Source organism: Tyto alba, unplaced genomic scaffold (genome assembly GCF_018691265.1).
Source record: "Tyto alba isolate M040663 unplaced genomic scaffold, T.alba_DEE_v4.0 Super-Scaffold_2, whole genome shotgun sequence".
In the NCBI taxonomy this organism is placed as follows: domain Eukaryota; kingdom Metazoa; phylum Chordata; class Aves; order Strigiformes; family Tytonidae; genus Tyto; species Tyto alba.
Window position 1 is genome coordinate 77,437,518 of NW_024881282.1, and position 25,225 is coordinate 77,462,742.

At 42.9% G+C, this 25,225-nt stretch overlaps 1 protein-coding gene across 1 annotated transcript in view; it reads right to left on the reverse strand.

Moving 5' to 3' along the window:
* Positions 1-25,225, reverse strand: part of MAGI2 (membrane associated guanylate kinase, WW and PDZ domain containing 2) — a 794,831-nt gene that overhangs the window by 702 nt on the left and 768,904 nt on the right. Inside the window, exon 23 of the transcript XR_006165279.1 lies at positions 13,187-13,259. The gene's annotated coding sequence lies outside the window, so the exon portion shown is untranslated. The remainder of the gene's footprint in view (positions 1-13,186; positions 13,260-25,225) is intronic.

Genomic DNA, 25,225 nt, shown 5'->3' on the forward strand with positions numbered 1-25,225 from the left:
GTATGAGCTTGTAATTTGAGAACTTCCCACTGTTACCTTTGGTACATGTCCTTATGGAATATCTTAATTATGCAAGTGTAAAATATCCATACAGATTTAGTTTAGATTAAATGTTGGAGAGTTAATATGTAACTTCAACTGTTAAAAATAACTCTCCCAAAGTATTGTTATGAAATAATATAAAATGAATTATAAAAATTTATAATTTTACCTTTCCTTTCCATGTTCTGTTTTACTCTCTAATCATTTTACACTTGAGCTGAAAATTGCTAGTTTTAAACAAAATTTCAGAAATCTGAAATTGCTGCAGATTGGGTTTCATGATAAAGCAGTCAACTCTCTGACCTGTAAGCAATGCCATGTCTCCTGCTATCAGTAACGGGATTCTCTGGAGAGAGAAGTCAAGGAGAATTTTCTTTTCATTTCTAGTGATTGAGAGATGAAGCTATAACCTTCAGTATGGTCACAAGCAGCTGTGATAAAATAAACAGCACTAATTGCTGGTCTGATTCAATTTTTCCAGTACAAATTTGTATAATTTTATTATCTGGAGTAAGAAATAAGGTGATGCCGCAGAAAGATTTGTCATTGTTCTTTCTTTTTTTCTTATGTTTGATTAACAAATTCAAGCAAAAGAAAGCACATGCAGTTTAGCAATAAGCTTACAAAATTATTTTATTTGTTACTCATTTCATTTATTACTTATATCTTTATGTTTAAAAATGACAGTATTTTATATTTAGGCACACTTGCGTTCTTAAACACCCACCCACCTGACTTTGCTTCTAGCCCTTACAAACAACTACCCCTTGTACGTGGTCTTACTGGTAATGAAATTTATCAGGGATTAGGTGGCTGCCTCCTTACAGTATCACAATCCAAGCTTGAGTCTCCAAATAAGTAATTGTAAATTAATTGAAATCTTTTGGTTTTGCTCCATCTCATGCATGTGAATGGATATGAAGTGAATTACTTGGTGTCCTGGTTTAGGCCCAGCCAACAACTAAGCACCACGTGGCTGCTTGCTAACTCCTCCCGCCACACCGCGGTGGGATGGGGAGGAGAAATTTTAATGGAAGGTTCATGGGTAGAGGCAAGGACAGGGAGAGATCAGTCACCAGTTATAGTCACAGGCACAACAGACTTAACTTGAAGGGAAAAAAAAAATAATTTGCTATCAGTTAAATCAGAGCAGGATAATGAGAAATAAACCCAGATCTTAAAAACACCTTCTCCCTACCCCTCCTTTCTTCCTGGGCTTAACTTTACTCCCTAATTCTCTACCTCCTCCCCCCTCATAGACACAGGGGGGCAGGGGATGGGGGTTGTTGTCAGTTCATCATGCACTGTCTCTGCTGCTCCTTCCTCTGCAGGGGGAGGACTCCTCACACTTTTCCCCTGCTCCAGCATGGGATCCCTCCCACAGGAGAGAGTCCTCCATGAACTTCTCCAACGTGAGTCCTTCCCATGGGCTGCAGCTCTTCACAAACTGCCCCAGCGTGGTTCCCTTCCACGGGGTACAGTCCTTCAGGAACAGACTGCTCCAGCGTGGGTCCCCCACGGGGTCACAAATCCTGCCAGCAAACCTGCTCCAGCGTGGGATCCTCTCTCCACGGGTCCACAGGTCCTGCCAGGAGCCTGCTCCAACACGGGCTTCCCACGGGGTCACAGCCCCTTTCGGGTGGATACACCTGCTCTGGTATGGGGTCCTCCATGGGCTGCAGGGCACAGCCTGCCTCACCATGGCCTTCACCGTGGGGCTGAAGGGGAATTTCTGTTCTGGTGCCTGGAGCACCTCCTCCCCCTCCTTCTTCACTGACCTTGGTGCCTGCAGAGTTGTTTCTCTCACATATTCTCACTCCTCTCTCCAGCTGCAGTTGCTGTTGTGCAGTTTTCCCTCCTCTTTTAAATGTGTTATCCCAGAGGTGCTACCACCATCACTGATGGGCTGAGCCTTGGCCAGCAGCAAGTCTAACTTGGCACTGGCTGGCGTTGGCTCTATCAGACATGGGAGAAGCTTCTAGCAGCTTCTCATGAAAGCCACCCCTGTAGCTCCCCCGCCACCAAAACCTTGCCACACAAACCCAATACACTTGGCTAATTGAAAAATGTGGTTAGACAAATAGAATGTACACAGTAGTTGACACTAAAACAGTGAGTTTTGGTGGAATAGTTGTTTTACTTTGGCATAATAAAGGAGCACTGTAATATTTCACTATATATAATATCTCTATAGTAATGCTGATTGGGATCAAAGACAACTCAGAGTAGGGATAAGGGTTTGACCCTGAGGAGAGGTCAATCCAACAGCTCTGCATGCCCTGCTCACCATATCCATGGCTGTGGTCATACACTTTGCATAGGGTTCATTGACCTGAGCTTCAGAGGTGTAAAAGTTAGACACTTTATTCACCCAAGGCTTCCTTTGCAGACACTAGAAACACACATTTACCTTCAGAGGGAGGTTTGTTCAGCTGATCTTTGGTTCTAATTTTAGTGATACTCTGGGGTATTTCTCTCTTGAGTGTAGAAGGAAAATAGTGGGAATAATTTAGAATCAGATGCAAAACTTTTAGCCATCTAAATTAGGGCAGATGATTAATTCTACTTTGCTGTTTTGTTCTGCAGCGAAGCCTTCAGTGTTTGCAGCTGTGTAATTAGTTCAGCTGCCACTGGAAAGGAAGAATTTTTCCCCTTTTTTTATTTTATTGGTTTGCTCTTAATAAAAAAGATTTCCAAATGTGAACTCCATAATCCTGCACCAGCGCTCAGAGAGCGTCCCCCTGAACTGCAGTACTGCAGCTGGTGAGCTGCCCACCTCTATACAGCTCGCTGCTCCACAGCCTGGAGACGGCACAGAGCAGGCATAGCAACAGCACCGAAAATAGTCACAGCCAGCACCAGAGTAACATGCAGGTGTACTAGAAGAGATCTGTTTATTACTGAAATGAGTAACTTGAAGGCTGGATTAGATCAGCTCTAAACTTGACCCACACATGAGGATATGCTGCTCTGTTGTTTGCAGGGAGTTGTAGGGTTAACATTGCTTTCATTCTTCACCTTTGATGTTGAAAACCCCTTCTGGCAACATTGCTGCCAGCTGTAAAGATCAAGCTCTAAAACTCATCCAGAAACGCAGACCCTTCTCTGCTTGGCAAAGGTCCTCTCTGCAGAGCAGACCCTGTGATGTGTGTCTTCCCGGCAGCTGGAATAGGGGGTACTCTGTGCTCAAAAGGAGTAGAGGTGACTGAGACAAGGCTTTCCGCATCTCCTATGTGATAAATAATAGAAGAATTTTGCTTTCGCTAAAAGTAATTAAACAATTACTTTTATTGAATTAGGCTGAAGCTGTTATTAGTACAATGATACAAATTTTAAGAAAAGTAAAATAATTTACTAGTGGGAAAAGAGAAGAGAGGGGGGATTGATCAGAGGAAACACCAACCCAACAGCCCCCCCCTTTTCCTTTGAAATGCTCACCAGATGGTCCATATCAAAGGATGGTAACTCCTTTGCAATGGAATGGGAAAGAACATGATGGGCCCTCTCTGTTATCTCCTGTTCTTGAGATAAGAGAGGAACTGGAGCCACTGAGCCATAAAGACAAAGGAGCTACAAATTAGCCCAGACTTGAAGGACAAGGTGTACGTGACCACAAGACTGAGTTTGCGCAGAAATCAGGGTCAACGAGCGAACACAGTGAAGAAGACTACGAGCCTTCATCTGAAGACCCCTGCCCACGACCACCAGGGAGCACTGCGCAAGCGCGACGGGAGGAATTTGGGTTGGGGGGATATGTTAATGATTTCTCGGAACTAATTGTAATATTCCCTCCCTATCCTTAGAAGTAGTGATGCATATGTATTAGAGTAGATGAATATGTAACCATTTATACAATAAAAGGGAGCCCCTTTTGGCTCCAGGGCGCGCCATTGCGCCCAGCGCTGTATTCTTTGCTCCACTGACTTTGTCCCCAATAAAACTTTTTTTTATATATACGTGGGCTTGTTTCTCACAATTGGGGGCTCGTCCGGGATGACAGAAGCCTCACCGCCATGGAGCCAGAGGGCCCTGAACGGAAGGCGCGCCCCGCTGAGTTCAGCGGTCTCTTCGGTTCCCTCCGGCGCCATCGGAGGTTGACGGTGACGATCCCGGCGGGGGACTCGTGGACCAAAGAGGGGGTTAGGGCTCCCTGGAGACCGCGGCAGCCATTAAACCTTGTGCACAAGATCCGGGCAACGAAAAGGGGACTGTAAGTAGTGTCCGGATGGCGGGATAGGGGGAGGACTGAAAGGTGTGTGTGTGAGACGCGAGGCGCCAGGTCGCACTTGCGAAGCGATTGTGGAGTCTTTCTAACCGCGGTTCCGTGCTCCCGCGAGGGGGACGGCCGGTGAAGAGACGAAGCGAGTGAAAAGGAGTGAACGGCTCCCCCGGGAAAGGGGAAACAAGATACTTCAGTTAGTCTGGTTGAGTGAACAAGAAACTGGGAGCTAGGCAGTTGAGTTTCCCGGTATTGGGAAACAAAATACTCCAGTTAGTCTGGTTGAGTGAACAAGAAACTGGGAGCTAGATAGTTGAGTTCCCCGGGATTGGGAAACAAGATACTCCAGTTAGTCTGGTTGAGTGAACAAGAAACTAGGAGCTAGGCAGTTGAGTTTCCCCGGGATTGGGAAACAAGATACTCCAGTTAGTCTGGTTGAGTGAACAAGAAACTGGGAGCTAGGCAGTTGAGTTCCCCGGGATTGGGAAACAAGATACTCCAGTTAGTCTGGTTGAGTGAACAAGAAACTAGGAGCTAGATAGTTGAGTTCCCCGGGATTGGGAAACAAGATACTTCAGTTAGTCTAGTTGAGTGAACAAGAAACTAGGAGCTAGGCAGTTGAGTTTCCAGGGTAATAGGGAGCCAAAGATTGCCATTTCCCATACAGTCCATTAGGGAAAGGCTGGGAAAAAAAAAAAAAAATAATAATAAAATATATATATATTATATATATATATATATATGTGTGTGTGTGTATATATATATAAATTGGGATTATAGCCCATGTACCAGAGGGAAGAGTAAGATCAAGATGGCAAATTATTGTATGTTCGAATGGACTAAAGGACCTATCAGGGAAGATTCGGTGAATTGGCCAAAATATGGATCAGAAGAGGATTGGATTTGTCAAGCTCTTAATATTTATGTTAATTCAAAGGAACCATTTAATCAAGAAGAAAGTGAATATGCCTCATGTTGGAGGGGGTCGCAGAGATTTGGGATTTTTTTAATTGAAGCAGGAGGAGCAGGTTGAAGAAGGTGAAAGGGAAAGGAAGGAAAAGAGATGGGACCCTTTGGATAATTTACCCCCCCCATATAACCTGGCACACCTAGGAAATCAAGGGGTGCAGCAGGAAGATGCGGGTGAGGAGGCCCCTGTTGTTAATATCAGACCTGAAACCGGGCAGCAACGAAGGGGGGGGGGAAATCGTTTAAGGGAGCACGGGGCGGCTAGGGTTAATCCCTTGCGGGGAAGTCCCAGCGGCAGGAATTCAAGGGGGGATGGGATTTGTGGATGTGCCGCTCACTAATGTAGAAGTGAGGGCGTATAAGAATGAATTTAGGAGGTTTTTAGAGGACCCTGTGGGGCTGTCAGAGAAGATTGATCAATTTTTGGGACCCAGTATATATATACATGGGAGGAGATGCAGTCGATTACGGGAATTTTTTTTTCTCTCCTGAGGAAAGACAGATGATCAGAACGGTTGGAATGTGGATATGGGAGAGAGAAAATCAGCAGGGGATACCCGGGGAAAGGAAACTCCCTGTAACCCCTCTGCAGTGGAATCAGAATGAACAAGAGCGGAGGAGAGATATGAGTGACTCTAGGTCATTATAATAAGTGTCTGGAGGAACTCCTGAGAGAAGCACAGAAAGTAGATATTAGGAAGGATGAAGAAAAGGCTAAAACTAAAGCTAAAATTATGATAACTGCACAAGAAGCTGTTAGAAATAAACACAAGAAATCTCAGACGGGAAATCACAATTTGAAACAGGCAAGGGAATGAAAGGGAAGGTGGAACCAAGAGGCACCACTGGCTAGGGAAATCACAAGGGAATGTTTTTATTGTGGGGAGGGGGGGGCATTATAAACAAGAATGCCCCCAGAGAATACGGGACCTGTTGGTGTTTGAAGTAACCCAACAGGATGAGGGTGGTAATCACTAGGGGTGTCAGGGGCTCTACCTCCTGGGGGATATACCAACAGAAGAGCCCTTGATAAATTTGAAATTAAGACCCCAGGAGGAAGATTATGTAAAAGATACAACTTGGGCTGTAGGGGTTAAAGGTGAAGGGGTTTTCGGTCCCAGTTATAACGAATGTGTTAATACAGGGGGAGGATCAATATGCTGTTAATGATCTGTTAATGCCAGGGGTAGGATGTAATTTGCTGGGTAGAGATTTACAAGTGCAATTAGGAATAGGTGTGGTACTGGATGAAGGAAAACTAGTGGTTAAATTACTAGAATTATGGGAGGAGAATCGGGGAGGATATTTAGGAACCAGAGCGTAACTGTTTGGATTTTATAAATTATCAAACGAAAATAAGAAAAGATCTGTTAAATAAACCTTTGCCCTATAGAGAAAAACTATTTATTGGTGGGTCCTCTCGATGCCTAGAAGGAAAAATATTGGGTTATGTAATTATCGAGAGGCAGAAGATGGAAGTGTTTGAAAAGGGGAAATTACCTGCTGGGTGGTTAGCACAAGTCTGTGAACTCTATGCCCTAAAACAGACATTGGTATATTTGAGAGATAAGGAAGGGACAGTGTACACAGACTCAAAGTATGCATTTGGAGTGGTCCACACATTTGGAAAAATATGGGAAGAAAGAGGGCTTATAAATACAAAAGGGAAGGAGCTAGTACATGAGCGGCTGATCAGAGAAGTTTTAGAAGCCCTGAAGCTCCCCACAGAAATTGCAATTGTGCATGTGAAAGGACATCAGAGGGGAGCATCAATGGAAATAAGGGGGAATAATTTAGCAGATTAAGTAGCCAGAGAAGCAGCTACAGAATCATCATTGGTAGTTTTATTGGTAATAATACCAGGGGATTATGAGAATTTAGCCCCAAATTTCACAGAACAAGAAAAGGATATACTTAAAAATAAGGGGGGAAAAGATTCAGAAGGAAAATGGACTTTAGCAGATGGAAGGCAGATGTTAAATAAAACGAGATCATGAGAAATTCTGTCATTAATACATCAGAAAATACATTGGGGAACGCAATCACTTTGTGATCATTTCCTTAGACAATATGGGTGTATAGGAATATATATATGGTGGCTAAATAACTAGTTGATCGATGTTTGATTTGTTAAAAAGTGAACAAAAAGGTAATGAGATAAAAAAAAAAAAAAAAAAAAAAAAAGGGGTGGCTGGGGAACAGGAGCTAGCCATACAAAGCCTCCAGGTAGACTTAACAGAGCTACCTTAAATACAAAGGTGGAAGTATTTGTTGGTATTAGTGGCTCACTTAACTCATTGGGTGGAAGCAATCCCCCACACCAAGGGCAATGGCAAGCATGGTATCCAAGGTGTTACTGGAAAACATTATCCCCAGATATGGATTAATAGAAAGAATAGACTTGGGCGGAGGAACACATTTCATTTTAAAAATTATATACAACAGCTATCTGAAGCCTTAGGGATCGAATGGGCATGGCACACCCCATGGCATCCTCGGAGTTCTGGAAGAGGAGAAAGAATGAATCAAACTTCAAAACAAACCTTGACTAAGTTAATGATTGAGACTCAGATGTCTTGGATTAAATGCCTGCCATTGGCCTTATTAAGGATCAATACTCAGCCACGAACAGATCTGGGTATTTCTCCCTATGAAATGATGCTTGGATTACCATGTATGAGTAATGACAGGGATATTGTCATCCCTGAAGTAGGAGATCAATATGTAAGAAAGTATGTAATAAGAATTGGTAACACTTTAATGAAATTAAGAAAGAAAGGACTTCTGCCTCAAAAGCACTATTGGCTTTTAATATCTACAATGTAAAACCACGTGATTGGGTATTGATAAAAGTGTGGAAAGATTAATCATTAACTCCCGAGTGGGAAGGTCCATTTCAGGTGCTGCTGACCACCGAGACAGCGATCCGAACAAAAGAAAAGGGGTGGACTCTTGCCTCCTGAGGAAAAGGACCGGTGGAAAAGCCTCAGGAGTGGACTGTGGTACCATCAACTGACCAACTACAAGTCACCCTCAAAGGACTAAGTAAATTCATCAGGAGGGGATTGAATGACTCTTAACCAGTGGTTTGACTGGGTTTTTAACTGGGTTCAGAGGTAACACTGCGAAAATTTACTTATTCATTTGCTTACTTGCTGTATAAGGAAACAAAAACAAAAAACAAACAAACAAACAAAAAAAAAACTGTCAGGGAAAAGCTGGCGTTTACCGAGCATTAACTGACAGACATGTTACAGAGTGGCTTTTGGTAACAGATTATGAGCATTTTGGATTCAATTAGGCATTGCTAGAAAATCAATCTAATAGGGTAATACCTTGTCTCGAGTGTATGTATGGATGTCATGAAGCGTGGGTTTTGTGTGAATGTGAAATGTGTTACCGGACGTGGTATTTCTTGCAGATGAAGAAATTGTCTTATAACTGTATAGGGAAGGGGCATGAACTCCCTGAGAGTTGATGGGAGGACACTATCAGGAAGTGCCAAAAATTTTGCTTTGCTTAAAAACAAAGGAAGTGGCTACAAAGGAGCTGCACTTGAATTGACTAACTCTTAACACATGGATTCGTTAAATAGTAGAGGGCAAGACCGGGTTAACCTCTGTGCTCGCCACCAGGAAGACTTGTATCTCAGCTGTGGGCTGCAACCCCATAGGCATGAGAGGTGGGAGCATATGTTATACCGGACCTCTGCTAATCATCCTGGTATGGTTTGCTTTAATAGTGGCAAATTTGTGCAGCAAGTGCTTTACTGTTATGTCCAACATCAGAGTGGCTTTGCTTTCCCAAAGACAGAAGGGTGGATGGAGATATTTTTAGTGGGAAGAAGAGAATCCAAGTAAAAGATGTGACAGAAGTAAAACAGCCAGTACCAAAACCGCCGAAAATACCTATAACAGAATTTTCGACATGGTTAACCAAAGGAGATGGTGGTTTACATAAGCAGATACAACTACATGGGCACTTGAAAGAGGAACATTTACAAGGGCAAAAGATATGTAGTAAAAAGGCAAACAAAGTGAGGGCTACCAACATCAAGGCTGCACAATAAATTGCTGCCCATGCATAAGCACGCTCCATTGTTTTCACGGTATCGGAGGTACAAGAGTGAGAGCGCAAGTGGTGAACCTGCCTGGTCTGTAGGGATCAGGAGTCAGGGTCCACATACGCAGCAGGAAAATGGATTTCCACGCCCCCAGTCCAAAGCGCATGTGTTGTTGGAGGGTCTCGAAAGTTCGGCTATACCCGGATGGCAAAAACAACTGCCAGGCCCGCCCAGATCTAGGCAGCACAGGCATTCTGGGTGGAAGAGAAACTTCCGCTCATTGCGCACTTGGACCTTCCTCGGTCAAGCCGCTAGCCTGGGGCTGGACTATCCCACTAATCTTACTGATCCCACTGGATTGCAATCTTGGGAAGATGGGAGTAGGGGACGATCCCGTGTGCGCCGGCCTGCTGTTGGGATTTTTCATTATATTGGTGGTGACTGTCGTTGCCATCGTGGTATGCGAGGGAATGTCTCGTGGCTGGTGTCGGAGAAGATCACCTCCTCCACCCAATCCTCCAAGATCACGAAGACAACTAAGACGCCCTCGAAACCTTGATGAGGTGATGGAAACAGACTTATAGTTCAAAGAAGAAAATGTTATTGATCAGAGGAGTTACCACGCGGCGCGTGACTGTTGTTCTTGGACTCTTTCTATCTTTCTATCGCTATCGCCCCCGTGAGTAAGGGTAACTAGACATCGAAGGACAACATCCAAAGGACAGTGCTGATATCTTTGGTTCTTACTTTTCTCTTCTGATTGTGTCGTGTGGGACTTTGCTGGATTGTTATACAGTTAATTATTTCAGGTTCTTGTTTGTTAATAAATTGTTGATTATTGTTTACAGAGTGTCTGATAGTACGGTTGACTGTGCAGTTTGGCACACAGCTCGAATTTTGCTTAACGCCAACAGGTGAAACAGTAGTAGCAAATTGCATGTTGGTCACAACATGTTGGATTAACTGAACAAAGCAAGGAATAAATAACACACGGCAAAAACATTAAGGCGACAACTGCACATAGCAGATAGAATAAGAGCTGTTTTACCTATGGTGCTCTGAAAACACCCTCAATGTTAGACTCAGAATGGTGGGATGATCTATTAGGAGCTTCCTGGTGGAAAAGATTGAATTTTTCTTCCTTTTGTGCCGTCGCGGGCTTACTATTTTTACCATGTTTAATACCTTGCTTTATACAGCTAATATCTCATGTTATTGAGGGGATGCAAATAACAGCAATACCAGTAAACCCTGAGATGGCAGCAGTGGCTGGTGCCCACAAAGTTATGATATTAAGAAAAGAATGAGACTAAGTGTTAGTAAGCTCAAGCAAAATATGGTATTAAAAAAAAAAAAAAAGGGTGGATTGTGATAAATAATAGAAGAATTTTGCTTTCGCTAAAAGTAATTAAACAATTACTTTTATTGAATTAGGCTGAAGCTGTTATTAGTACAATGATACAAATTTTAAGAAAAGTAAAATAATTTACTAGTGGGAAAAGAGAAGAGAGGGGGGATTGATCAGAGGAAACACCAACCCAACAGCCCCCCCCTTTTCCTTTGAAATGCTCACCAGATGGTCCATATCAAAGGATGGTAACTCCTTTGCAATGGAATGGGAAAGAACATGATGGGCCCTCTCTGTTATCTCCTGTTCTTGAGATAAGAGAGGAACTGGAGCCACTGAGCCATAAAGACAAAGGAGCTACAAATTAGCCCAGACTTGAAGGACAAGGTGTACGTGACCACAAGACTGAGTTTGCGCAGAAATCAGGGTCAACGAGCGAACACAGTGAAGAAGACTACGAGCCTTCATCTGAAGACCCCTGCCCACGACCACCAGGGAGCACTGCGCAAGCGCGACGGGAGGAATTTGGGTTGGGGGGATATGTTAATGATTTCTCGGAACTAATTGTAATATTCCCTCCCTATCCTTAGAAGTAGTGATGCATATGTATTAGAGTAGATGAATATGTAACCATTTATACAATAAAAGGGAGCCCCTTTTGGCTCCAGGGCGCGCCATTGCGCCCAGCGCTGTATTCTTTGCTCCACTGACTTTGTCCCCAATAAAACTTTTTTTTATATATACGTGGGCTTGTTTCTCACATCCTACATTATCTTTGGGCAGTAGTTTTGCGGCTGAGTCAAAGATACTCCTAGCAGGCCAGATGATGTTTGCAGGGCAGATAAAAACAGTACAGAAAATCTCCAGCTTGTAGAGGAGGAACCACTGATATTTTACCTCGATCCTCCAGCAAGATGTTCTGGTTCCAGTCTCTTGTAAACACAGGCTAAGAAGTTAGATTGCTTCTGAGTGTGTTTGAGAAGTTGTTTATTCATATGGTCTGTATAGATGGCAGAAATAACTCTGTGATGAGCACTGGAAGCTGACACTGGAGCCCTGTTTCTGTAAAAAGCTCTGGCCGCCAGCACTTGTGCTGTCACTGTGCAGGCAAACACAGCAGAAAAAAAAAAAAATACAGTATTTAGCCTTCATTTCTCACCTCTCTTTTGTTCTTTGTTCACTGCCTTGTAAAGTAATAGCTCTAGATAGCAGCTAACCAGCACTGAATATAATGAGGTGAACCTATCTGTAGTCTTATGAACGTGAATGTTACCATGGGGCAAGGTCTCTGGTTGCTCTTTTGACTTCTGTGCTGTCGAGGGGTTTGCCTATTCTCAGGTCTTGCTAGTTTGTGCTGTGACTTTTTTTCACTGCTCATGAAGCTGGCTTAAGCTATTCCTTCCTCTCCTGACTGCAGCTGCGCATTTTGCTGCCATGCTGTTTGCTACTCCAGCCCAGTTGTGCTTTTCTTTTAACATGATTTATTTCAGTGGTGTTTATACCATGAGCGTGGGTACTGATACAGCTGCACGAGCAATGCACTGCAGTGAGGGACTAGAAACTTGGAGTTGGCTTTTTGGCTGCAGAAAGCATGTTGTGTAGCTACACACAATAGTGATCACTGACATCAGCCTTGGAATAAATAGGAGCCATTGAAGCTATTGAAATGGGATTAATTTCTATTGTGTATAGAGTGGAATTAAAACAGTGAATACAAATAATATAGACGGCCAACAATTTTAGACTTGAGGTGACATAACGCTGCAGTTAGTGACTGCCATTATTTCCTATTCTTTCTCACACACATGGGCACATTGTGCATTTCAATTGTACCACAAATCCTGGATTTCTAGATAAAAATCAGAAATTCAAAGTATGCAAAAGAATGATTGTGGAATAATTGTTATAACTTGGAGGAAGCAACAGATGTTTCACTTGTTGCTGGAATTCTCAGAAGGAGAACTGATTTTCCAAGCATATCGAGTACATGTTAATCAGAAGCATTTTTCTCTATGCAGCAGCATAACAGTATTCCTCAAAATGTCCTTTGTGTTAGTTCATAATGCACATCCAAAGGATGCACTACTGGGACTAGCATAGCAGGTTTTGCCACTATCTTTATATTTTTTTTCTTTCAACCTCTATTAACTGGCCCAATAACCTTTCTTGAAATAAAAGGCAAAATAGATTATTAATGCTTGAGAATAACATTTCAAAAACTCCAATGCCTGGTTGTAAAATAAACAGACAAACAAAATGTAATCTCACTGAAGACAAGGTTGATGCCTGAATTACTACCGATAATGCAGATTTAACACCTGGAGCTCACATGCGGGGAATATACTGAGAACTGCAACCCTCTTTTCTCCAGATCTGATCTTTTGAACCAGCTTCTTCTAACAACAGCTGTGACTTCTGCTTGTCAAGACACTAGCTCAGCTCTGAAAAACTAATAGCCGCCATTGCAGTACAATAAAATTATGTAGGTTAGATAGCTCAATAGTGGTAGTAGTATTGCTAAGAACGTTAAAAAATTTCCACTGACCTTAGATGTGGACAGACTGGAGAGGATCCAAAGGTGGGCCGGGAAGATGATCAAACCTCTATCCAACCCTGCCCTGTGAGGGAAGAATGAAGGAGGTTAGTGTTTTCAACCTGGAGAAGGGGGACCTCATCACAGTATTCCAGTACTTAAAGGGCAGCTACAAAGAGGATGGAGGTTCTCTCTTCACAAGGAGCCACATGGAAAAGAGGAGCTGCAATGGGTACAAGCTTCCTTTTTCAGCTACGGAAGATTTCCTTACATACAGATCTATGTTTTAAAAATGCAAAGACTTTCATTGTATCATACAAAGTAAACCAAGAGATAAAAACCAACAAAGATCAACAAGCAAGACTGTGGGACTGTTAATTCCCTGCGATGCTCCTTATCTAATGCAATTATTATTTGAGAAAACAATTCCAGATAGTTTGGGATATAGTTGTAAGTCCAGACAGCATACTCCTCTGGCTGGGGCTGCTGCTGGCTGTGCACAGGGCATTCCAAAGTTATGCAGAGTCTACTGAACTATCATCTGGGAGCACCATTTCTTCTTATTCTTGAGGATTGTCCCGCACTGCACTAAATGCACTTTATTTAATACCAGCAGCAGGACTACTGTTTTCCGTTGATATGGTAGAGGGAAAAAACTCAGTATTACAATCAGGTTGGAGTACTTATACAAAATTTTCACTTGAATGTGCATTGAAATCCTGCCATTTTGGTTTAAGATATGTTAGATTTAAGCAGCAGGAATCTGCTGAATGTTTGACTACAAGCAAAAACTGTTAGTGTCCTGAAACTTAGTGGCTATGGGACACTTTACAAGTAGTTATAGCCATCACTGATATAATTAAACTCAAAAAACTGGAGATACGCTCTGTGTGGGTGTCCACAACCTGATTTAAACCAGGATGCCCTGAGGTTTGACAACTGCTCAGGTGAACAGTGTATCAGACAAATATAACAGTGCTAAGTATATGAGGTTGTACAGGCTATTTATATTCTCTACTCAATAATATGAGGATTTAAAAAATATATTTAGGAATCTTGAGATTCCATACCCTCATTTGAATTAGCCATCATAGCTTACAGTTTCTTTTAACATTTGCAGATGTTGGTGTTATGACAGAGTGATGTCTTGTTCACGTGGGTATGGACTTGAGAAAAAAGAGAGAGGAATTACGATGTGGTTGAGAGGAACAGACAAATGGGTCACTGACACATGGGGAAGGAGAGCAGCATGTGCTGGGAGCACAGAGAGAGAAGAACGACTTAAGACCAAGAACTACCATCTAGGATCTTGAGGAGAACACATTTTCCCTTCAGAAAGATGGCATTGTCTCATCAGTTCAAGGTCGAGTATATAGAAAACTGATGTTGTTTAGAATAATGATAGAATCTGGGGGTAAGGTTTCATAAAAGCAGTTTTGCCCCTACTGCATGTAATCTCTGTGTGGTATAGGGAGGCAGAGGGATAGGATAGGAAAGATATCAAGCTGAAGGGAGCACAGGTCATTTCCCTCGAGTCCTGATGCCCAGGATTTCTTTCTGTATTTCACAGGAGACGGGAGGAAAAGGGGATGTGTGTTCCTGGGTCTTTTATCCATGTAAGGTTAAGGTGATTGTGGTGCACTCCTGGACCTGGATAGTGGGGAATCATAGAATCATAGAATGGCTCAAAGTGGAAGGGACCTGTAAGGATCATCAAGTCCAAGTCTCTGCTCCTTACAGGACAATCTAAAACTGAACCATTTTACTAAGAGCATCATCCAGATGCTCCTTGAACTCTGACAGGCTTGTGCCATGACCACTTCCCTGGGGAGCCTGTTCCAGTGACTGATTACCCTATGGGTGAAAAAAACTTTTCCTAATGTCCAATCTGAACTTCCTCTGACGCAGCTTCATTCCATTTCCTTGTGTCCTGTCACTGGTCACCAGAGAGAGGAGATCGGTACCTTCCCCTCCCCTGCTCACCTTGAGGAAGCTGTAGACTGCGATGAGGTCACCCCTCAGGTTTTTATTCTTCAAGCTGGACAAGTCAAGTGACTTCAGCTGTTCCTTGTAAGTATTGATCTTAAGACCTTTCACCATCCTGGTTGCCCTCCTCTGGACACATTCTAGTAGTTTAATGTTCTTCTTATATTGAGGTGCCCAAAACTGCACACAGTAGTTGAGGTAGGGTCACACCAGTGCAGTGTAGAGTGGGACAATCACCTCCCTTGCCTGGTTTGCTATCCTGTGCTTGATGAACCCCAGGACACAGTTGGCCCTTTTGGCTGACAGGGCACACTGTTGACTCATATTCAACTTATCATCATCCCAGACCCTCAGATTTCTTTCTGTGGGTCCAGGGCTCTGGGAGTCAAGGAGAGCTGACATGGCTATGAGCATGGAGAAGATACCATGCAGAGGGTGGGTGTATGTTTTAAAAACAACCCTGTAATGCTCCACCCTCTTGTTAGTGTATCAGAGAGACATGGGCGGCATTTCTTGTTTTTTCCATGTGCAGTGTTAGCAGTAGTACATCTCTGGGTACTCATGCCATGTACTAAAACATATGGCAAATTGCTTGTCCATATGGGTTCGAAGAGTGATGTGTGTTCAGCAGATTAAACCCCAGAACAATCAGAAGACAAGCTTTGCATTCCAAGCTGGAGAGCATGGCAATCATCTCACATTGTCTAGACTTTCCTCTCTCTGTCATTTTTACATATTTTGCAGCGATTATGTTCATTTCCTCTGGCTTCCTTTCTGCCAAGATCCATCTGCAACTTAGAATCAGTTAAGATAGCTTTTCATATTCGTGGTATTAGTCATTGTGAGCATATTTGGAATGAGCACTTCTGATACTCCCGTCCATTTTTGTTATTGTAAATTAATCCCATTTTGGGAGGGTGATAAAAACTGGGTGTTTTTTTGTTTTGTTTTGTTTTGGTTTTTGTTTTGCTTTTTTTTTTTGTTTGTTTGTTTGTTTTTTTATTTTTAATTTATCTATGCAGATATTGTAAATGAAATGAAAAACAATCATTAAGCTAATGTTTTAAAATAATGATTAATCTCATTTTTTCTTAGAAGATCTATTATCAGAAAGCTATGATAGAGAAAATTCATTACTTTGGCTGTGAAGATATATTAATGAAAGGACTGTCTCACAACAAAAAATGAAGACAAACTTATTACAGAGTAATTTTCATTAGAAACTAGTGAAAGTGCAGTTCTTGACTAGCTGGAATTATAGGTTAATATTCCCCTTTTCATTTTGCTTATGTTGATGGGATTTTAAATGACTTTTGACAAGTTTGAATAATATTGCATATATTAGCAAGCTGTCTGTCAGCAGGTGAAGGAGAGTGCTTAGATAACAGTGAAACCTCCTAACATGGGGAAGGGCTGAGAGGTGGACTTTAATCAAAACCTCCAGAGTCCTTGTGCTTCCTCAGCTAAAGGGAATAGTTTCTTACCTGAAAGTACTGATTGAGTTGTAATTCCCTTTTGCCTTGGGCTGAAACTAAAAACCATGCTCTCAATCACTGCTTTCCAAAGTAGAGAGAAAGGAAAATTTGCCTTTAGGATTTTACTGCCTTAGATTTGGGCATCAATTTATCAAGCAGATAAAATTGTTGGTATAGGCAGGAGCTTGGTTATTTGTGTTCGAGGGAGCAGTGAACCACCATACAGGTGCTATAGAGCTCACAGCTCAACTCTGCACACACCTCTCCCCCCAAATTCTTCACGTGTGTAGCCCTTTCCTTGAGCTGGAAATCTCGGAATCAATCTAGTTTTGCTCATACAATTGTTATGTGTGTTGCTGTCTAAGGAGGTAGTTCGCTTTCTTCTTTCAACTGTCATGAAATTCCAGTCTGGTGTGAGACTTGGGAAGCTGCTGTGGTTTAGGGGATGCCTTGGGTCACTGGAGCAAGACGCCAGCCTGAGCACTCAGTGCAGTCCCTCAGTTTCTGCAGGGCTTTGCGCTGCCCTTCTCTGCATCCCTGGTGCTGCTCCGAAGTGGTACACACTGCCACCCACGTGCCTGCTCTGCCCTGTGCGCACAGATGTGCATAGCTTTTTCCTCCTTAATTTTAAAATTCTTGCTTTCTGCCATTTTACCAAAATAGGTGTGCATGCATATTGCAAACATGTACTTATCTCCCAGCCTGACCCGCTGGCAAAACTGCAGAACAACTCCCCATATACAGTCACATAAATAGATCAGACTCTTAAAGCATTGGCTGGTAGGTGATTAAGTGATGAATAGTAGACAGTTTTATCTGCAGATCACTGCCGTGATTTGCACAGCAGAGCTGTTCATCCTCCACTGCAGTGCCATGGCTTTACCCCAGCTCAGCCCAGTGGCATCCAGCCCAGCTGGGGTGCTGAGCTGCTCTGCTCCATCCTGCCTGCAGATGGGGACTGAAAACTGCATTTTGAAGGCATAGATGGCTGAGAGCTGCCGCCTGCTTCCAGAAGGCAATTACTCATCCCCTGCAAGCCAGGCTCTGCCTCCTCCTGAGACCTGCATTTCTTGAAGAGGTGCACACAGGGTTTAAAGAGCAGTAGTCCTTCCCCCTGAGCTGACTTCCCAGGTCCTCTGCTGAAAAACAGAAGGAACCTGAAGGATCAGCAATAGATATAATTTATCGGTGCAGACCACTGTAATAAATTGCCTCAAATATATGTGACTGCATACAAGTATACACACACATACATGCATTTAGTATTCTCTGTTTTACATATCAAATAGAAAATGCTAGATAAACAAAGCCACAGCCAAAGTGTCTTTCATGTTACTTATGCTGGGCACGAAGCAGCAGGGAAAGGCAGCTTGGCAAGCCTGCTTTTGATTCTCTGTGAATGGGTTATTTGGACTGCAGATGATCCAGCTTGCATTTGTTATACTGATAATCAGAGGTGACTGCTGTGCATCATGCTTCTTCACTGAGGTATAGTGCCGTGTCACTGTGTTTATACATATTCCCAGGCCGGATCAGCTTTGGAGGTAATTTAACATGGCAATGCCTGACCGAGCCACCTTGGTGGCTCTGCCCAGAGGTGTCCAGGTTTCACTGTGGCAGACCGGAGTGGTGCTGCCGCACTCAGCACCCCTGCAGTGACTGTTTTGCTTTGGATGGAGAAAATCTAGATATTTGCATCCCGGAACATGCTGAAATCTTCCATGATACGTAAGAATTACTTGTCATTTTGGCGAGAGAGATGAAGCAGGGGACTCAGCACCAGGTCTCTAGCTTTTATGTACCTCGTAAAAGGCTTGAAGTGCTCAAGTAGCCCAGCACTCTGCTGGGGGTGCTTCCACCTGTGCTGTAATAAACTGGGCATAATAGCTGATTTCTCTTCCAGGTGTTATATGAAATTCTGTTCACCCTGAAATCAGAGGTTTATGTTTGATTTTAGTGGACCCAAGCTTTCATTTTTATTTCATAGGAAGTTTGCTCTTATTTACATGATTAAGAGTTTCATAAAACTTATTCTTGTAAGGATACATTTTTTGACTCTTTAGAAGCTTCCTAAGCATATAGGGACAGGAATACCTACAAATTATGTCTCTGAGATGAGGATGTTTTTGTGACTGTAAGCAGTAATATTGATAAACAGGGAGAAAACCATGACAGCCTTGTGCTGCTTTGCACTCCCCTAAGAAAAGCCTAGAGAGTAAATGCATGAACAAGCACATGCTCAGAAAAACAGGAACACCTCAGATTTAGCAGTCAAGTACAACTTCCATGTGGGGAGGGATGTGTGTGAAGCCGGTTAATGCCACTCTGAATTTTCTTCTGTCTTGAATTGGCCCTTATGTCTTCCTCCTCTCAGATTTTCACATTGAAGGCTTATAAACACTGCTTGTGTTTATACTTGCATATCTCTGGAATATAGGTAATTAAAAAAAAAAAACAAAAACAAACCAGTCAGGTGCACGCAAGTCTTCTTTGCCTTCATGCTAAAGAATATCACAGAATGAGTGATGTTGGACCATTGCCTCAGCTTCCACAGAGAGCTGCTGCAGGATGGCAGCATTAGGATGCTGGTGCTGCAGCTGCCCTCAGGTTCCTTAGCAGGACAGAAACCCCGTAGTTATCGTTATTTCTCTAAGGTTTGTGAGTCTTGGCTTTACTGTAAACCATATGTGCTTGCGTTGCAGGATGCAGGTCTTCAAGCTCTGGTTGTGTCAACTGTTCTCATCCCAGGGGAACGATGTCATGGAAGAGCCCTGCTAGGACACAGGCTGCCACAGCTCACCCCACACACCTATGCTGATCAACGTTAATCTTGTGACTCACCCCAAAGTCTCTTCCTTCCCTTTCTCTCTTCTTGGTGTCTCTGACTTCCCACCTGCATCACCCATCCCAGGATTTACAAGCTTACAATGTCTTTTGTTAAATATTGGAACCTTGTCCATCACTTTGTTAGGTTTTACAGGTTCCTGAGACTGAATTTCCAAAGCATTTTTGGTTGAACAGCTTAAACTTCAAGGCCCAGCTGAGTCTCCAATGTGTAGTCTCACTCTGCCAGCAGTTACAGCCTTTGATTGTCAAAATTTCTATTATGCTACTTGATTAAAGGTATTCAGAACTCAAGGTGAGAGCAGAGAGAGATTTACATTTGAAGTGATTTATTAACCTGCAGTAATTTAAGGTCATGCTAGTTTCAGAATGTTGTTAGTCCTTAATTTCTGTCTTTCTTTGTGCTATCCAGTAATAGACAACTAATGTTACCTTAATTCAAAGGGGGTTTGCTTCCTTGGAGGAAATATTAGAAAGAAAGAAAAATTATGTAGTTGGTAAAAAGGATTAGGAAAAAAAGTCCTTTTGAATTCCCATTCTCAAACTCCCTAGGCTACAAAAACAAGTGATTAAGATGTCACCTAGGTAAGAAATATAAAATTAGCTCTAGTGTGTCCCAACTCGTACAGTACCCTTTTTGTCACCTCCTTAGTAGCAACAGAGTGTCAAACTGAGCTGTGAATGGTGCAAATGCATTGTAACTACAGTCACTGCTCCGTAGTGCTACAATCTCCCTTTTCTTATGATACGAAAAATCGTAGGTGGGTTCATTCTAGAATAGACAAACCTAGTTCAACTACAGTGCTCAGCATATCATGACAATATTATCCTCCTCTTCTACCAGTGTCACTGTAGGGTGCAGAGAGGATAACAGTTTTAATCACTTTGTCTGACCATCCCCTAACTGTCCTTCAGAAAGCTGAGGAAGTTAAAGAGTATCTTGGGATTCAGGCATGGTACAGGTCGTGCTCACTAAGCACTCTCACTTCATTCTTTTCATATGGGTCACCTTTTATTTTCTTGAGAATAGAATAATCATTTGATATACATAAATACAAGTACATGATTAATCCAAGAAAAATAATGCCAAATGCAAAATTCAGGTTTCATGATAGAAAGTCAAAATGATCACAGTGTAAGAGAGCTTCAGGCCTGGATATACCTACACAGACTATGCTGGCAAAGCTCTGACTGAGCAAGGCTACTTGTGCAACTGTTGGGTTGTGTTTGTGTGTGTGTGTGTGTCTGTGTGTCTGTGTAGATCCTCTTTACCATGTCCTGTTTGGGCAGGAAAGTTCTGCTTCATACTCTGTTCCTCACCAATCACACCACACATGCAATGAGGTAGAAAAAATGTCTGCTTCCGTGTCCCCAAATGAAGAAGGGAGTACCCAGGTATTGATTTCCTCCATATTCTGTAAGGACCTGCTCCTGTTTCTTTGAGACATCTAGGTTTAGACTTTCGAAATACCTGGCATTCTTTTAAAACAGGAAAAAAAAATCAAAACCACCACCAACAACAAAAAAATAAGATAAATTTATAAGGGAAAAAAGAAGACTGAACAAATCAAATCATCGAGGAGGTCTGCAAAAAGGAAAGGTAAACAGGTCTGAGGTAGTTAGAGCTGGGTTGGTGGACTATGTGTCAGACAGACACGTTGATGGGTTCAAGGCAGAAGCACCTGAAAGAAAGGACCTGTGATGACCCATGCAGGAATTGCACTCTGAGGGAAATGACGTGTGCAGTCTGTTAGAAACATGGATTGTTCTCTAACAGCTGTACACCAAACTCTGAACTGCTGTCTATAGACTCTTGAATGCGCATCACGGTGAAAAACAGCGTCATCTCATTGGGAAGAGGACATCAGGTCTGCGATGCAGATGTGAACTTTGGAAAGAGAGACTTTACATTGCCAACATGACACCTTTGCAAACACATTAGTAACTACCTGCTACTTAGATGCACTGTGAAATACTTGTTCTTATAAACCTGTGAGATCCACGGTTATTCACTTTTATGTTACTTTCTGAGCATTGCACATGTGTTCTGGGGCAGCACCAGTCAGTGGCTGCAGAGGCAGCACATGGAGGGCAGTTACAGGCACTGGGAATTCTGGTTTCAGCAGGATTCCCAGGGTGGGAAGGTCCTGATTCTCAGAAGAGCCTGGCCACCTTCCTGCCTTGTTAGTGCTGATGGCAATCCTCTAGGTTGCCCCAGATCAGCAGAGCTGCAGCTCAGCTACCTCCTAACTACCTGTGGGGCTGAGTCCCCGCGTCAGCTGGGGGCACCTGAGTGGAGATGTTGCACACAGATAATATAACTAATAGCTCTGGCTGAACCCTCAGAGTTTCCCTGCTTATCTCCTTCCTGCAGCCTGATCCTACAGATACACTCAGGACATGTCTGAAATTGAAGGCACCTGGGAACATTTTAGTAGGGGTTTATCTATCCTGATTTCAGAAATTGAGACGTCAGACATGACTCAGAGCTAGTAATCCTGCACGCTCTTTCCAGTCAATGGAAAGATTTAGATGTTTCTGCAGGACAATTAATTTCATCCTAAAAGGTGTCGAACAAATCTCCTTCTAAAGATGCCTATTGGTCTCCTTTGTAAAAAGCCTGGAATGAGTAACAGTAATGTAGATATCTAAACTTGGATGAGATGAATCCTGCTCTACGTTCATATCCATTAGTCTCTGGAGCAGGGAATGAATTTGGGACACTAACATTCATCTTCCTAACCATTCTCAGCCTCACTTGCTCTATACTGTATAAATGTTTACGGGGAGTGAGGACTTGCCTTGAATCCATAATGACTAGTTGTGCATCTGAGCACTGTAGCATCACCGAGTCATGGATGAAAGCTGGAGCAGAAAATACAAGCACACGCACACACACACACATTGCTCTTAAAATCGTGATTTCCTTTACCTAGCGAAACAGTAAAAGATAACCTTACAGAGACATGCTGAGCTGCAGTGGCAGTATATGGCAAATGGGAAATCCAACATCAGAGCTCTTTCTGTGACAGAAGTGATGGAGAAACTGCTGCAGATATGCAGCAATGTTGTGTAGAGTCCTTAACCAAGGGAGACAGAGCTGGAGCAATTATTTTTTCTTCCTTTGAGCCTGATCTTGAAGGGTCCATGACTGTCTTTTGTTGGGTTAGGGTTAGGGTTAGGGTAGAGACCTTGTTTGTGCTGTCAATCTATGCAGGATATTTCATGTTATGCTTTTCGCTGTGCCCTAAACCCAGGTTCCTCACTGGTTTTGAGGTCACATTCCTTTTGGGCCCAATAATCGGTTATTTGTGCTTTGTGTTTGTGACCTTGGGACCCTGGTGTCACCCTGTTCCCATAATGCATCTTTTGAGGAGTTCCTCTGCTGTCATCCTATCTTCGTGCTGTCAGAGCTCCTTGATATGCTTTATAGACTTATCCATTGATTATCAATTCCCACTATTGACCAAGGCTATGTGTCCTTTGAGTTCTCAACAGTGACCCACTATATAATAGTTGTCATGCTGGAAGAAATAGGAGAACTCAAAATAGTCTGTTTCAAAGTGGAAAACTAATTAAAAAGACTTTGCATAATGAACACAATGAGAAGAAATTACAGATCTTCTTGGGTGAAAAGTCTTATTCTTGTAAAGCTGATCCCAGTTGGTATTAGGCTGAGCAGACACCAGGCAAACACCAGCCGGGTAGAGGATATTTCCCTTCTGCCAAAGACTCAATGTTCGACTCTTTATATTTATAACTTGTTGGGGGTTTTTTTGTTTGTTTTTGTTTTTTTTTTTTTTTTTTTATAATATTTCTATAAATTTATGTAGTTGTAGTTTTCTTTACTGTTTGTGGATTATATCCATTGGGTTACTTAGGCTGTAGGTCAGTCTGTGTAACTGTGTTGCTGTGATTTGAGCTCTTATACTTGGTAGTTTCTTCTGTGCCAGTTTTATTCTGTGTTTTCATGCCTTGATTCCATTAGACATCATAAAATATCTGGTAGTTCCCTAAGGTTACATATTTATAAGGAAATTTACAATATTTTTTTTAAATGGTACAATACTAGTTAATTATAAGGCTTCTTTGACTGTATGTATTATTTATAACTTAAAGAACAAAATTGTTTCCTCTTAAAGTATTATTTTTTTTGTTATGCTGGTGAATCTCTTTTCTACAGAAAGACCTTAGTAGCAAATATGATGTTTGCATTTTCTACTAATGTTTATTGCTAAAGCTCAGAAGACCAACACTGGGTTACAGAGTCTATTTTCTCTTGTCTATAAATACTTCTGTATACAGAGCAGAAGAGCTTTATCGGGGCCATGCCAGCATGGCTGTCATACCCTGCATGCCAGTGGCACGGCCCCAAGCAGCCTGGCAGCGAGCCCGCTGTGGGCTGGAGCGGTCGCGAGGGTCACACGTCCCACCCGTCCTTTCCCGGCGGTGAGGCTGCGAGGGGGGGTCAGCACCGGCGGCGCAGCTGCCCGCCTCTCGCTGCTTCGGGCGCACGTGTGTACGTGTGCAGCGGGCACAGGGCGACGTCAGTGGTGGCCCACTTCATCTAACTTTCCCCCCCCCTTTCCCGTAGAGCAGCTCCCACCATTCCTGTATACTATAAAAACTGGCCACGGATGACTTTTCAACGTAAAAAGGCTGTCTCCAACTGCAAGAAAAGGGACGCCATTAAAATGAGCAGGTCAATTCATACTTCATATTACACATGCTACAGCTGCCTTTTTACTTTTTTATCTATTACTTCAATACAATCTTTCATAAAAAAGATGTAATAGTTCCTTACTGTCCCTCAGGCTATGCTGGCTGAGGTTGCTGCATTTGGTAGCTTGATGTGAGAGTAATTGCTACTGTTGTACAGTGACAGCTCATACCACCCCACTGTGACTCGTGGGGCCCATTTATTCCAGCTGAACCTGCAATGTTTACATGGCCAGTCCTGGATCAGAGGTCTTCAACCACTTTTCTGTGTTGGCTGGGTCACCAGGAGGCAATCCAGACCTGGATGGTGAAAATCAGCATCTGATTCTCCAGGGTAGATTGCCCTGCTCTTGGGCTGGTGGTGGCAGAGCTGTGTGCTGCTGTGCATGTTATTTACTGTGTCCTCCTGGTGTGAGGAAAATGCCTGAAATGAATGGGGAGATCAGGTGCAATTTGTTACTAGGTTGGTCCATCATTTAGTCCCCTTGGACTTCAGCAGCTGCATAAGCAATGGGGATTGATGGGTCCTGCAGAGCAGAGCATGGACACCTAAGTGGGAAGGTCTGACAGAGAGCGGAGAGCTCTGGTGGCATCCAGGCCCAATGCACTTGGCACCTTGTCACATCCAGTCCCATTGCTGGGGCGCTTGCTGGAATTTTGCTGTAGCTAATGAAGCTCAGAGATGCTAGTGCTTATAAGGGGCCAAACTATGAATAATTTCTATGTAATTTGCAAAACACTTTAACAATCAGTCTTAAAAACACTAGCTATCAAACCTTCTGAATTTATTTCAAAGCCATTTAGTCTGGGAAGGAGCTGCTAATCAAAGAACATAATGGACCTATAAAACTGTGAAGTAGAGACCTACTTGTTAACCTCAGGGTGCCGAAGGTATGGAGGGGATCAATTCAGGCTGCATTTGCATCTGTATGCCAGCATGAAAAACATTCAATATAGCGAGAACAGGATGAGAGATGAGAGCAGGAATTGGGCAGAAGCTGCCCAAGGAGCCTTCCCACAGGGAGTG